Raw genomic sequence first — 12,500 nt, 5'->3', positions numbered from 1 at the left:
GCTCGTCGGGTGGATATGGTTCTTCCCTCCGACACGCAGCCGTGCCGCTAGCTACAGCTGTCAGAACTACCTTTACAACTCAAATACCGTTCTCATGTATCGAGCATGTTATGAATCTGAATGCAAAAGCATCGGTTGAATATGTACTAAAAACAGCTCTTTGTTTTGATTTGACTGCTCCTGAACACACCCCTGCCTTGCAATCACTGCCTCACTGTCACAACTCCTGTGGTAGACTTTAGTTTATCCGCTGGCTAGTAGGGGTGGTAGTTTATCTGGTCGCTAGTAGGGGTGGTAGTTTATCTGGTGGCTAGTAGGGGTGGTAGTTTATCTGGTCGCTAGTAGGGGTGGTAGTTTATCTGGTCGCTAGTAGGGGTGGTAGTTTATCTGGTCGCTAGTAGGGGTGGTAGTTTATCTGGTCGCTAGTAGGGGTGGTAGTTTATCTGGTCGCTAGTAGGGGTGGTAGTTTCTCTGGTGGCTAGTAGGGGTGGTAGTTTCTCTGCTGGCTAGTAGGGGTGGTAGTTTATCTGGTGGCTAGTAGGGGTGGTAGTTTATCTGGTGGCTAGTAGGGGTGGTCGTTTATCTGGTGGCTAGTAGGGGTGGTCGTTTATCCGCTGGCTAGTAGGGGTGGTAGTTTATCCGCTGGCTAGTAGGGGTGGTAGTTTATCTGCTGGCTAGTAGGGGTGGTAGTTTATCTGGTGGCTAGTAGGGGTGGTAGTTTATCTGGTGGCTAGTAGGGGTGGTAGTTTATCTGGTGGCTAGTAGGGGTGGTAGTTTATCTGGTGGCTAGTAGGGGTGGTAGTTTATCTGCTGGCTAGTAGGGGTGGTGGTTTATCTGGTGGCTAGTAGGGGTGGTAGTTTATCTGCTGGCTAGTAGGGGTGGTAGTTTATCCACTGGCTAGTAGGGGTGGTAGTTTATCTGCTGGCTAGTAGGGGTGGTAGTTTATCTGCTGGCTAGTAGGGGTGGTAGTTTATCCACTGGCTAGTAGGGGTGGTAGTTTATCTGGTGGCTAGTAGGGGTGGTAGTTTATCAGCTGACTAGTAGGGGTGGTAGTTTATCTGCTGGCTAGTAGGGGTGGTAGTTTATCTGCTGGCTAGTAGGGGTGGTAGTTTATCCACTGGCTAGTAGGGGTGGTAGTTTATCTACTGGCTAGTAGGGGTGGTAGTTTATCTGCTGGCTAGTAGGGGTGGTAGTTTATCCACTGGCTAGTAGGGGTGGTAGTTTATCTGGTGGCTAGTAGGGGTGGTAGTTCATCCACTGGCTAGTAGGGGTGGTAGTTTATCCGCTGGCTAGTAGGGGTGGTAGTTTATCTGCTGGCTAGTAGGGCTGGTAGTTTATCTGGTGGCTAGTAGGGGTGGTAGTTTATCTGCTGGCTAGTAGGGGTGGTAGTTTATCTGGTGGCTAGTAGGGCTGGTAGTTTATCTTCTGGCTAGTAGGGGTGGTAGTTTCTCTGGTGGCTAGTAGGGGTGGTAGTTTATCTTCTGGCTAGTAGGGGTGGTAGTTTATCCACTGGCTAGTAGGGGTGGTAGTTTATCCGCTGGCTAGTAGGGGTGGTAGTTTATCCACTGGCTAGTAGGGGTGGTAGTTTATCTGCTGTCTAGTAGGGCTGGTAGTTTATCTGCTGGCTAGTAGGGCTGGTAGTTTATCTGCTGGCTAGTAGGAGTGGTAGTTTATCTGCTGGCTAGTAGGGGTGGTAGTTTATCTGCTGGCTAGTAGGGGTGGTAGTTTATCTGCTGGCTAGTAGGGCAGGTAGTTTCTCTGGTGGCTAGTAGAGGTGGTAGTTTATCCACTGTCTAGTAGGGCTGGTAGTTTATCTGCTGTCTAGTAGGGCTGGTAGTTTATCTGCTGGCTAGTAGGAGTGGTAGTTTATCTGCTGGCTAGTAGGGGTGGTAGTTTATCTGCTGGCTAGTAGGGGTGGTAGTTTATCTGCTGGCTAGTAGGGCTGGTAGTTTCTCTGGTGGCTAGTAGAGGTGGTAGTTTATCTGGTGGCTAGTAGGGGTGGTAGTTTATCTGGTGGCTAGTAGGGGTGGTAGTTTCTCTGGTGGCTAGTAGAGGTGGTAGTTTATCCACTGTCTAGTAGGGCTGGTAGTTTATCTGCTGGCTAGTAGGAGTGGTAGTTTATCTGCTGGCTAGTAGGGGTGGTAGTTTATCTGCTGGCTAGTAGGGGTGGTAGTTTATCCGCTGGCTAGTAGGGGTGGTAGTTTATCCGGTGGCTAGTAGGGGTGGTTGTTTATCCGCTGGCTAGTAGGGCTGGTAGTTTATCTGGTGGCTAGTAGGGGTGGTAGTTTATCTGCTGGCTAGTAGGGGTGGTAGTTTATCTGGTGGCTAGTAGGGGTGGTAGTTTATCTGGTGGCTAGTAGGGCTGGTAGTTTATCCGCTGGCTAGTAGGGGTGGTAGTTTATCTGGTGGCTAGTAGGGGTGGTAGTTTCTCTGGTGGCTAGTAGGGGTGGTAGTTTCTCTGGTGGCTAGTAGGGGTGGTAGTTTATCTGGTGGCTAGAAGGGGTGGTAGTTTATCTGGTGGCTAGTAGGGGTGGTAGTTTATCTGGTGGCTAGTAGGGGTGGTAGTTTCTCTGGTGGCTAGTAGGGGTGGTAGTTTATACGCTGGCTAGTAGGGGTGGTAGTTTCTCTGGTGGCTAGTAGGGCTGGTAGTTTATCTGCTGGCTAGTAGGGGTGGTAGTTTATCCGCTGGCTAGTAGGGGTGGTAGTTTCTCTGGTGGCTAGTAGGGGTGGTAGTTTATCTGGTGGCTAGTAGCGGTGGTAGTTTATCTGCTGGCTAGTAGGGGTGGTAGTTTATCCGCTGGCTAGTATGGTTGGTAGTTTATCTGCTGGCTAGTAGGGGTGGTAGTTTATCTGGTGGCTAGTAGGGGTGGTAGTTTATTGGTGGCTAGTAGGGGTGGTAGTTTCTCTGCTGGCTAGTAGGGGTGGTAGTTTCTCTGGTGGCTAGTAGGGCTGGTAGTTTATCTGGTGGCTAGTAGGGGTGGTAGTTTATCCGCTGGCTAGTAGGGGTGGTAGTTTATCTGGTGGCTAGTAGGGGTGGTAGTTTATCCACTGGCTAGTAGGGGTGGTAGTTTATCCACTGGCTAGTAGGGGTGGTAGTTTATCCACTGGCTAGTAGGGGTGCTAGTTTCTCTGGTGGCTAGTAGAGGTGGTAGTTTATCTGCTGGCTAGTAGGGGTGGTAGTTTATCCACTGGCTAGTAGGGGTGGTAGTTTATCCACTGGCTAGTAGGGGTGGTAGTTTATCCACTGGCTAGTAGGGGTGGTAGTTTATCCACTGGCTAGTAGGGGTGGTAGTTTCTCTGGTGGCTAGTAGGGGTGGTAGTTTATCCGCTGGCTAGTAGGGGTGGTAGTTTCTCCGCTGGCTTGTAGGGGTGGTAGTTTCTCCGCTGGCTTGTAGGGGTGGTAGTTTCTCCGCTGGCTTGTAGGGGTGGTAGTTTATCCACTGGCTAGTAGGGGTGGTAGTTTATCCACTGGCTAGTAGGGGTGGTAGTTTATCCACTGGCTAGTAGGGGTGGTAGTTTCTCTGGTGGCTAGTAGGGGTGGTAGTTTATCCACTGGCTAGTAGGGGTGGTAGTTTCTCTGGTGGCTAGTAGGGGTGGTAGTTTATCCGCTGGCTAGTAGGGGTGGTAGTTTATCCACTGGCTAGTAGGGGTGGTAGTTTATCCGCTGGCTAGTAGGGGTGGTAGTTTATCCACTGGCTAGTAGGGCTGGTAGTTTATCCACTGGCTAGTAGGGCTGGTAGTTTATCCACTGGCTAGTAGGGCTGGTAGTTTCTCTGCTGGCTAGTAGGGGTGGTAGTTTCTCTGGTGGCTAGTAGGGGTGGTAGTTTCTCTGGTGGCTAGTAGGGGTGGTAGTTTATCCGCTGGCTAGTAGGGGTGGTAGTTTATCTGGTCGCTAGTAGGGGTGGTAGTTTCTCTGGTGGCTAGTAGGGGTGGTAGTTTATCCGCTGGCTAGTAGGGGTGGTAGTTTATCCGCTGGCTAGTAGGGGTGGTAGTTTATCCACTGGCTAGTAGGGGTGGTAGTTTATCTGCTGGCTAGTAGGGGTGGTAGTTTATCCATTGGCTAGTAGGGGTGGTAGTTTCTCTGGTGGCTAGTAGGGGTGGTAGTTTATCCGCTGGCTAGTAGGGGTGGTAGTTTCTCTGGTGGCTAGTAGGGGTGGTAGTTTATCTGGTGGCTAGTAGGGGTGGTAGTTTATCTGGTGGCTAGTAGGGGTGGTAGTTTATCTGCTGGCTAGTAGGGCTGGTAGTTTATCTGGTGGCTAGTAGGGGTGGTAGTTTCTCTGGTGGCTAGTAGGGGTGGTAGTTTATCTGGTGGCTAGTAGGGCTGGTAGTTTCTCTGGTGGCTAGTAGGGGTGGTAGTTTATCCGCTGGCTAGTAGGGGTGGTAGTTTATCCGCTGGCTAGTAGGGGTGGTAGTTTATCCACTGGCTAGTAGGGGTGGTAGTTTATCCACTGGCTAGTAGGGCTGGTAGTTTATCCGCTGGCTAGTAGGGGTGGTAGTTTCTCTGGTGGCTAGTAGAGGTGGTAGTTTATCTGCTGGCTAGTAGGGGTGGTAGTTTATCCGCTGGCTAGTAGGGGTGGTAGTTTATCCACTGGCTAGTAGGGGTGGTAGTTTATCCACTGGCTAGTAGGGCTGGTAGTTTATCCGCTGGCTAGTAGGGGTGGTAGTTTCTCTGGTGGCTAGTATGGGTGGTAGTTTATCTGGTGGCTAGTAGGGGTGGTAGTTTCTCTGGTGGCTAGTATGGGTGGTAGTTTATCTGGTGGCTAGTAGAGGTGGTAGTTTATCTGCTGGCTAGTAGGGGTGGTAGTTTCTCTGGTGGCTAGTAGAGGTGGTAGTTTATCTGCTGGCTAGTAGGGGTGGTAGTTTCTCTGGTGGCTAGTAGGGGTGGTAGTTTATCCACTGGCTAGTAGGGGTGGTAGTTTATCTGGTGGCTAGTAGGGGTGGTAGTTTATTCGCTGGCTAGTAGGGGTGGTAGTTTATCTGGTGGCTAGTAGGGGTGGTAGTTTATCTGGTGGCTAGTAGGGGTGGTAGTTTATCTGCTGGCTAGTAGGGGTGGTAGTTTATCTGGTGGCTAGTAGGGGTGGTAGTTTATCTGCTGGCTAGTAGGGCTGGTAGTTTATCCACTGGCTAGTAGGGGTGGTAGTTTATCCGCTGGCTAGTAGGGGTGGTAGTTTCTCTGGTGGCTAGAAGGGGTGGTAGTTTATCCGCTGGCTAGTAGGGGTGGTAGTTTATCCGCTGGCTAGTAGGGGTGGTAGTTTATCTGCTGGCTAGTAGGGCTGGTAGTTTATCTGCTGGCTAGTAGGGCTGGTAGTTTATCTGGTGGCTAGTAGGGGTGGTATTTTATCTGGTGGCTAGTAGAGGTGGTAGTTTATCCGCTGGCTAGTAGGGCTGGTAGTTTATCCACTGGCTAGTAGGGGTGGTAGTTTATCCACTGGCTAGTAGGGGTGGTAGTTTATCCACTGGCTAGTAGGGGTGGTAGTTTATCTGGTGGCTAGTAGGGGTGGTAGTTTCTCTGGTGGCTAGTAGGGGTGGTAGTTTATCCGCTGGCTAGTAGGGGTGGTAGTTTCTCCGGTGGCTAGTAGAGGTGGTAGTTTATCCGCTGGCTAGTAGGGCTGGTCGTTTATCCACTGGCTAGTAGGGGTGGTAGTTTATCTGCTGGCTAGTAGGGCTGGTAGTTTATCCACTGGCTAGTAGGGGTGGTAGTTTATCTGGTGGCTAGTAGGGGTGGTAGTTTCTCTGGTGGCTAGTAGGGGGGGTGGTAGTTTATCTGCTGGCTAGTAGGGCTGGTAGTTTATCCACTGGCTAGTAGGGGTGGTAGTTTATCCACTGGCTAGTAGGGGTGGTAGTTTATCTGCTGGCTAGTAGGGGTGGCAGTTTATCTGGTGGCTAGTAGGGGTGGTAGTTTATCTGGTGGCTAGTAGGGGTGGTAGTTTCTCTGGTGGCTAGTAGGGCTGGTAGTTTATCCGCTGGCTAGTAGGGGTGGTAGTTTATCCGCTGGCTAGTAGGGCTGGTAGTTTATCTGGTAGCTAGTAGGGGTGGTAGTTTCTCTGGTGGCTAGTAGGGCTGGTAGTTTATCCACTGGCTAGTAGGGCTGGTAGTTTATCCACTGGCTAGTAGGGCTGGTAGTTTATCCACTGGCTAGTGAATGACTGTATATCATTCAGCCATCAGAATAATCACGGTGATAGTTACAATACTCACCATTGTGTCCTGTACAATAAGGTTGGGTGGACTTTTTTTGGCGTAAAGACAAGATCCGCACAGACATTTGTTTCTATATAAAGCCATGATTGGAGATTTTCCAAATTACATTATTGGAATGCACCTCTGGACCACATGATACACTCACCGATGATTGGCTCACACTTAAAATGCGTTATATAAACGTTATAGAGTTTATACTGAACTTGGTAGATCTGCCTGAGGCTTCTGTGCTCCCTAATCGTGGAGCGCCCTGCAGGGGACCTTGGAATGGGGGCGTGTGTTCTCCAATAGTACGGCAAGTGGTCCCCTGAGAAGCCGGTACCATTGTTTTCCATTACAATGACCCTTGGCTGGTCCCTGAGAAGGACGCTCTGACCCTGACCCTAACCCTGACCCTGACCCGCGCTTCAGAGGAACATGACGTTAGTGGATCCTGGATGATGAAACCTGATTAAAACCTTGATCTCCAACCTTTGTCAATCATGTTGTACATGTTTTAATTTAATTAGTTATCCTTGCTTTTTGCCTCATCTGGTCTTATTGTCGTGATTTTATACGCTGTGTGATTTTGTGCTTTCTTCTTCTCATGTCTGTATGTGTTAGGGTTACACCTGACGTGGCTGTAAACGAGGGACTCAGTGGGCTTTATAAAGGTTTGAAATGAACATGATGTTTTTGGATCAATAGGTTTGAGAAAACATGGAAAACAGAAATGCCTGGTGCCATCAGTATCCTGGTAAATGGACTGCATTTAAATAGCACTTTTATCCAAAGCGGTTTACAACTTCACATTCACACACCGATGGCAGAGGCGACCATGCAAGGTGCCAACCTGCTCATCAGGAGCAGTTCAGGGGTTAAGTGTCTCGCTCAAGGACACTTCAACACGCTGCCCGAGAGGAGCGGGAATCGAACCGGGAACCTAACGATTACCAGACGACCGCTCCACCTCCTGAGCCACTGTCGCCCCCACCTGGTTTCAATTTGATTAGGCTATGGCATGGTATGATTTATGTACAACATTGGTATCATAGCGATACATGGTGCCATGGTAAATAATTTATCCAATGGCAAGTACAAGAATCAAGATTCAAGAGATTTATTCATCACATACAGACACAAGACATGTAGTGAAATGAAGGTGGCCATGCCCGCCTTGATTGTACAAAAAAATACAAATATTAATAGAATAAAATAGAATAGATAATAAAATAGACATGACGCATACTGTATGCTAAAACTGAAATGAGCATCAAACTGCTGCACCATAACACTTGTTTGCAAGGAAAACACATCATATCCCCACAGCAGATGACCGTGACATCACTGACTCCTCCTTGGTTTCCCTCGTGGCCTTCCTGTCTAACAATAACACAATAACACGCACAGCTGAGAGGGACAAGACTGAGGGCCTCCTGCGGGGAGTCCCCACGCACGCACGCACGCGCGCGTGCGCACACACACACACACACACACACACACACACACACACACACACACACACACACACACACACACACACACACACACACACACACACACACACACACACACACACACACACACACACACACACACACATACTCAATGTAGCACTAACCCATCCATCTACATCCACATGCACACACTCACTTTAAACACTCACCTTCACATTCACTAGTCTTAGACACTTTAATCACTTGTAACACTACACCATATTTTATCTATTTATTACAAAAGATTTGCACTACATTCATACCTCATTTTTTAAAAGAAAAAAATACTTGTACTTTAGTTTGTATATTGTATATTTTCTATAGTCTTTTTTACTGTATGAAGCACATTATCAGGGGGCTCATACAGAACCAAGCATTTCACTGTTGTACTTTATCGTGACAAATTAAACAAAACATGAACTTGAACACATACTGTAGTATATACATGGACGAATACACACACACACACACACACACACACACACACACACACACACACAAAGGTTTGTTCACGTAAGTAAAGCAACATGTGAGTAAACAGTGAACTGCAGGAATGTGTTTAAAAATACGACTTAACTGTATTGCCACATGTAGATGGACACACACACACACACACACACACACACACACACACACACACACACACACACACACACACACACACACACACACACACACACAAAACAGGTGCACACACACACACACACACACACAATCCCAGAGTCTGTCATTCTCCTATATTGAATGATACAGTATAAATAAACACTAGGGCTGTCAATTGTAGGGCTGTCGCGGTAACCGCATCACCGCAAGTCAACCGTGGGGGGGAAAAAGGGGGGCGTGATCATTTTTAACTCAGTTCATTAATGACGAGATTGCCTCGTGCGTCCGTTTTCCAGTAGCATGAGCTAACTTCACGTTTCCATACAGTTTACAACTCACAGATGAAATCAGAATTTATTTTCATATCCCGGACTCTAGCCCCCAATGTATACCTTTTCCTGTATTAATCTGAACCGCAGTAGAGTACAGGGGAGTACACTCTAGGGCCGAAGTGCCGGTCATGTAACGTGCTTGTTATAACTAGCCGGACTTCGGGGTAATTCCCTCTGTAAAGTGGTGACAGTAAACCAGACAACCGTTCTCTCAAGGACTGGGCGTTTATTTCCGTTTGCAGCTCTCTATTCTTCATGTTAGTGACTAACGTTACACGCAGATTGGGTGCTGCCTCTCTGCCGTGGTCCCGACGTTAGCTATAGGCTAGCTATCTAAAACGTTGGTGTGGTCCCGACGTTAGCTATAGGCTAGCTATCTATAACGTTGGTGTGGTCCCAACGTTAGCTATAGGCTAGCTATCTATAACGTTGGTGTGGTCCCGACGTTAGCTATAGGCTAGCTATCTATAACGTTGGTGTGGTCCCGACGTTAGCTATAGGCTAGCTATCTATAACGTTGGTGTGGTCCCCGACGTTAGCTATAGGCTAGCTATCTATAACGTTGGTGTGGTCCCGAGTGTGGCGGGGACGGCGGAGAGAGGCAGCACTTAGTTTCCCCCAATGATGACACAAGTGGTGATATTTAACTAGCTATGTATGTGCATTCAAATTCACTAACGTTAAAATAGTGTTATAATAACGTTAAATGTTCGCTCAAATAACGTTAGTTTTAAGTTGGAGAAGGGCATATATCCCACAACGCACCACTTAAAGGAGCAGGCAACACCCTACTACTTTTATCACATTTCAGAATGTTGAGGGACAAATGGATAGATTATCAAACATGTTTAAAATAGTTTCGGGACTCCTACGACCTTAGAATTGTTTTCTAATCACGATCGCGGGTAAACTCGCATGTCTTAATAATAAAAAATATATATACAGGTGCGGTACCACCGCATCCTGCGGTGATTAGCCACACACACAACCGCGGTGAGAAAATGTCATACCGCGACAGCCCTAGTCAATTGTCCCCAAGGACCCCATTGGAATACGAATAGGCTGAAGTGAGGCACATTCTAATGGAATTTGAATATTAACAATGTCAGATTTGTACCACATCAAGGCAGGTGTAACATGTTTCATATGAACACGTTACGTTGTGTTGTGTCTGATGTCATGGTCACCAACAGGAAACAAGCATTAGTGTATCGGGCCGTGCTGGAGGTCGATGTTAGTAAACATTACCAAGAAGGAGAACCAGTGATGTTGTTTTCAAATTCAAATGCACACACACACACACACACAGTCACACACACACAGTCACACACACACACACCAGGGCTGTACAGTGCGACATATATATCGCACGTGCTACAGCAACAGCGGTCTGTGCGATGAATGGATTTACTTCAGTAGCACTGGTGCGATAGGGATTCGGTTCATATAGATACTCTTATTTTGAAAATCCTGTAGCGGGTCTCATTTCTGCCCAAGCGCAGCTCCAGCTATAATAACTAGGCTCCGACAGCTAGCAATGTTCAGGTGCATATGATACTCTTATTTTGAAAAAACTCTGTGACAACTCGACGAGTCATATCCGCCCTATCCGTGCTTCTGCAAGCAGAGCAGCGCGTTGGTCGGTTGGTGCGCACTGCTGCGTTAACACAGCAGTGCGCCTACACGTCCCGAAATAAGTCTGTGGTGTTTTTTTTTCTCGCAACGGGTCAAATGCATCTACATGCTTTGCACCATCGCCATTCCTTTATGCGCACATCGCCCGAAATGAACGTTTATGTACCATTACAATCACTACAACGTTAGCGTAAGCTAACAAGCTAATCCTGATCAGAGGCAGAGGCGCAGAGCCAGCAGACACAGTGTGGACTGGGGAAAGGGAAATGGGGGGGCACTCTCTCCCCTTCCCTGTGTGTGTGCGTGCGTTTGGAAAGACGATGAAGTCACTAGTCAGGACTCAGGACAGGAGTATATTATAGTAAACTGAGGATTACTGAGGATGGACAGTTAATGTTGATATTCAAATATAAAAAAGTTTCGAGAGGAGTGGAAGTTTGAAGACAGACTAGACTACAATATGATGCGGGGGTGGTGAGTTGAAACAGTGTGTGTGAATGAATGAATGAAAACTTTATTTAACAGATTGCAGAATGGGTACAGTACAGTACGGCTCAATACACACAATTGTTAAGGGGATGCAGACCAGAGAAAGACGTTTGTCTTGTTTACATCAGGGTCCCCCATTGTGTGTGTGTGTGTGTGTGTCCCAACCGACCCCACTTCTATGTTTCAATAAATTATTTGCATTTAAAACTATTAACGCTGACTCATTCCTTCAGTCCACTCAAAATTATGCTAATATTCCTTATGTTGTTTATGATATTAATTGAAAATAGCATATGAGAGTATTATAGTAATAATAACACATGGCGATATACTAAATGACAGCCAAACATGGCACTGCAACTAAATAACACAAATACAATAGGCACATTTGTGACTGTTACAAATATAACACGTTTTATACTTGTGCTACAAGATTTTGGCCTGTGCTACAAAACTATCAACCTCTGTAGCACCAGTGCTATGTGCAAAAAAAGTTAACGTACAGCCCTGCACACACACAGTCACACACACACAGTCACACACACACACAGTCACACACACACACACACACACACACACACACACACACACACACACACACACACACACACACACACACACACACACACACACACACACACACACACACACACACACACACACACACACACACACACACACACACACACACACACACACACACACACACACACACACACCACCACTCACCATATCCAGGAGTGTCGCCTCAGAGGGAAGTTGGCGAGGTACACCATGGTCCTGTCTCTGGACGCGGAGGGACAGAGTCCAGGCTTCATGGTGCTCATGGAGACGTCCCCTGCTCTCGCTGTAACCCTAACCTCACACTGTCCCCCCGCACCAGGAGCCACGCCGTGCAGGGCCACGAGGCAGGACCGGTCATCCCAGCATCCCGCCGGCGAGCTCCGCGCGGCGCGGCTCACGGGAGGTAATCCCAGAAGAAGGAGGCAGCGGCGTGGAGCGGAAACTCCAGGTCCAGGGGAGGAGATGTTGAAAATCCCCCATTAAAAATACAACGCTATTCAACCGACGCAGAGGTTAAATCTGAAGGGTCGGCGACGTGCGTCCCGGTGAGGGGAGTCCGGCGTTAGTGTTGCAGCAGGAGACAGACCACAGCCACACCCCCCCCAACACCAGCACCAGGCGGGACCGGCGGGACCGGCGCTTAAGCTCTAGCGCGGCTGTTCCTCTGTTATTTTTCTCCGAGGGTTTCTTCCGGCGAGGGTTTGGAAACCGCTCTCCCACATCCTCCCAGCGAGCGTTCAGAGAGTCATGTGTCCGGAAAACATGAGCCCCCCTCCTCCCTCCCTCTCCCCCTCCCCCCCTCCCTCCCCCCCCCCCCTCTCCTGACAGCTAGCCGGCGACGCCGGTCGAAGGGGCAGCGGTAGTTGCCGCCGGCATGACAGAGCACGTTATACACACACACACACACACACACACACACACACACACACACACACACACACACACACACACACACACACACACACACACACACACACACACACACACACACACACACACACACACACACACACACACACACACACACACACACACACACACACACACACACTCTAGTCTTAAGTGTTGCACTCTCCCCCTCTCTCTCTCTCTTTCTGCCTGCTCACAATATCCATCTTCCAGGGAGGGAAGAACGGAAATTGTAAAAAAAAAAAAAAAAAAAAATGTAGATAAAATAATAATAATGTAGATCTCCCTCCC

This window comes from Notolepis coatsorum (genome assembly GCF_963971535.1).
Source record: "Notolepis coatsorum genome assembly, chromosome: 15".
NCBI lineage: Eukaryota > Metazoa > Chordata > Actinopteri > Aulopiformes > Paralepididae > Notolepis > Notolepis coatsorum.
The sequence above is the reverse complement of the archived record's forward strand: the minus strand, read 5'-3'. Positions refer to the sequence as shown.